Below are 3,159 nucleotides of genomic sequence, written 5' to 3' on the forward strand. Positions count from 1 at the left end.
TCCATAAGCCTGCCAAATGTGGAAAATTCCTATAAGGTGGGAAATGAGAAAAGGCTGTTAAATGTAAGACATCAGGAATTAAGCAGTAGTTTTCTATTTAGTACTTTGCCCTTCAGCATATTTGCCCTGTATTATCTCTCATGGTTATCTCTACTATTTTCTCTAATTTAAAGTATTGTCACAAATGCTGACCAAAGACACATAACTATTTCTCAGGTTGAGACCCTGTGCTTCTGAGCCTACATCACTATTCTCTCCACCGCAACACAGTGCTGCCCCACACACCAGTGCATGTGGGTATTTAAGAAAAGAGAAAACTCACATCAGAGAAATGGAAGAAACAGACATGAAGAGATCATTTTAAAGTTTAAGAATGGGGCAAAAAATCACAAAGTACAAATTCGTAAAATTCACAGGAATTACATTTTTTTAATTTTAAATCTTTCTAATAATTTGAAACTTTTGTCATTATGAAGTGACCTACTTTATCTCTAATAATACTTTCAATCTTAACATCTACTTGTCTGATGATAATACGACTACACCAACTTTATTTCTTGGTTGTGATAAAAATAAGTAAAAGATAACTATGATATCTTTGTCCATTATTCTACTTTTAATCTTTTTTAAAACCTGGTATTTTTAATCTTGTCAATCTTTCTCTTATAAAAAGCCTTAATGGGTTTTTCTTAAATTCAATCTAAAACAAAAAAAAAATCTTTGTCTTTTAACTTGAGCACTTGGTCCATTTACATCTAGTGAAATTACTAATATATATTTGGATTTAAATCTGTCATCTTACTATGCGCTTTTATTTCAGCCACCTGCTCTATATTCCTCTTCCTGTCCTTTCATGCTGCCTTTTAGACTGATTCCTCTTCTATCATGTTACATCTTTTATCTACTTGTTTGGAAGTTGTACACACTTTTCCACTCCAAATAATTATCCTAATGCATCCTTGACATGTTAAAGTGTGATTCTAATCTTTACTTTCCCATTGAGAAACAAAAGGATCTTGGAGTACTTTACCCCAAAAGTATATGTATTATTGTTATATGTGCTTTGATTGCATATAGTTCTTAAACCCCACAAGATATTATTATTGTATTATATAGTTCGTGGTCACCTACATATTTGCCACTCCCCTTGCTCTCCTTTTCCTGCCTCAGAGCAGTCATCTTGCATCATTATCCTTCTTTATAAACAACATCCTTTATATTTTTCTTTTGGAAATTTTACATTTCCATCCACAGTATATGAAGGTCCCAATGTCTTCATAGCTTTGTCATCTTTTTTAATGTAAGCATCCTACCGGGTGCTAAGTGGAGTCTTCTTTTGCTTTCAATATGCATTTCTGTGAAGACTAATGACGGTGAGGTTCTTTTCACGTCCTTCTTGTTCACTTTCATATCTTCCTTGGATAAATATTTACTCAAATCTTTTGCCTCTTTTTAAATTGGTTCATTTGTCTTTTTTTATTGAGCAATAAGAGTTCCTTATATATTTCATATGCCAGTCTCTTTTTCAATATATGATTTGCAAATATTTTCTCCTATTCTGTAGATTGTCTTTTAATTTTTGTGATGAGACCATTTACAACACAAAAGTTTTTAATTCAATTGAAGAAATTCAATTTATCTACTTTTAATTTGAAAACTGGGAGGGTAGCCGAGGAGCTAGAGGGCGGGCGGGCGGTGTGGTTGGCCAGTGGGCCACGCTGCAGCAGCAGCAGCCGCCGGCCTGCACCACTGCACAACATCCGGGCAGCTAGAGCCTTGCGAGCTCGAATGGTGAGCTAGAGGAAGAATTTCAGGAATTGCAGGAAACACACAGGATCTACAAGCAAAAGCTAGACGGGCTGAGTGCCCTGCAGACTCTGTGCAGTGGTTCCAACAGTAAGCAGAAGAAACGCCTCACGGACCTGAAGCACACACTCCAGAGGTGCAAGCGCCGCCAGTCGGAGCAGGCAGCGCTCATTCAGCAGATTGCTACCAATGTCAAGGAATGGCAGAACGTCTTCTTTGACATGGAGGCCTACTGCCCAAGAAGAACGAGCTCTACCTGAATCTGGTGCTGGGCAATGTGAACATGACCCTCCCCAACAACCAGGCCAAGTTTGCCAGCAAGGATGATAATGAGAAATTCAAGTTCTACCAGACCATCAGCCTGCTCCTGGGTGCTGTGGCGTGTCGATTTGTGCTCCATTACCAGGTGACCAGCGAGGACTTTAACTTCCTGCTGGTGTGGTATTACTGCACCCCGACAATCCGGAAGCACATCCTCATCAGCGACGGCTCAGGAATCAAAGGCTAGTAGGTGTCTCACTATTATGTCTCCACGTCCCTGTCCGGAGCGAGGCTGACCTGGCCTAAAGGACCGATTTATCAGAAGTTCCCAAATCAGTTTTTAGCATTTTCAGTTTTTCAGAGCTATGTCCAGTCCCTACAATATTATTACCAGAGGGGCTGCCTCTCCTGGACGCAGGCCCTAGGGGAGAGGAATCACCTGGACCTCAGCGTGGAGGGCTTCCAGCCCTGGATGTGGCGCACCCTCACCTTCCTCCTGCCTCTCCTCTTCTGTGGCCACTTCTGGCAGCGCTATAATGCAGTCACGTGGTTCGAGCTCTCCAGACACGGGAACGCAGAGCGTGGCAGGTGTTTGTGCCGGTGCTCACCGAGGAATGCAGAGAGTGGCAGGTGTTTGTGCTGGTGCTCACTGAGGAACGCAGAGAGCGGCAGGTGTTTGTACCGGTGCTCACTGAGGAATGCAAAGAGCGGCAGGTGTTTGTGCCGGTGCTCACTGAGGAACGCAGAGAGCGGCAGGTGTTTGTGCCGGCACTCACTGAGGAACGCAGAGTGTGGCAGGTGTTTGTGCTGGTGCTCACGAGGAATGCAGAGAGCAGCAGGTATTTGTGCTGGTGCTTACTGAGGAACGCAGAGCGTGGCAGGTGTTTGTACCAGTGCTCACCGAGGAACACAGAGCGTGGCAGGTGTTTGTGCTGGCGCTCACCAAGGAATGCAGAGCATGGCAGGTGTTTGTACCAGTGCTCACTGAGGAATGCAGAGCGTGGCAGGTGTTTGTGCCGGTGCTCACTGAGGAACGCAGAGAGTGGCAGGTGTTTGTGCCGGTGCTCACCGAGGAACGCAGAGAGTGGCAGG

The 3,159-nt window shown here is 43.5% G+C and overlaps 1 pseudogene; it reads left to right on the forward strand.

The window, feature by feature from the left end:
* The first annotated feature begins 291 nt into the window (after positions 1–291).
* LOC100964668 overlaps positions 292–3,159 on the forward strand; it is a 3,253-nt pseudogene continuing 385 nt past the window's right edge.

This window comes from Otolemur garnettii, unplaced genomic scaffold, assembly GCF_000181295.1.
Source record: "Otolemur garnettii isolate 467f Iridium unplaced genomic scaffold, OtoGar3 scaffold00022, whole genome shotgun sequence".
In the NCBI taxonomy this organism is placed as follows: Eukaryota; Metazoa; Chordata; class Mammalia; order Primates; family Galagidae; genus Otolemur; species Otolemur garnettii.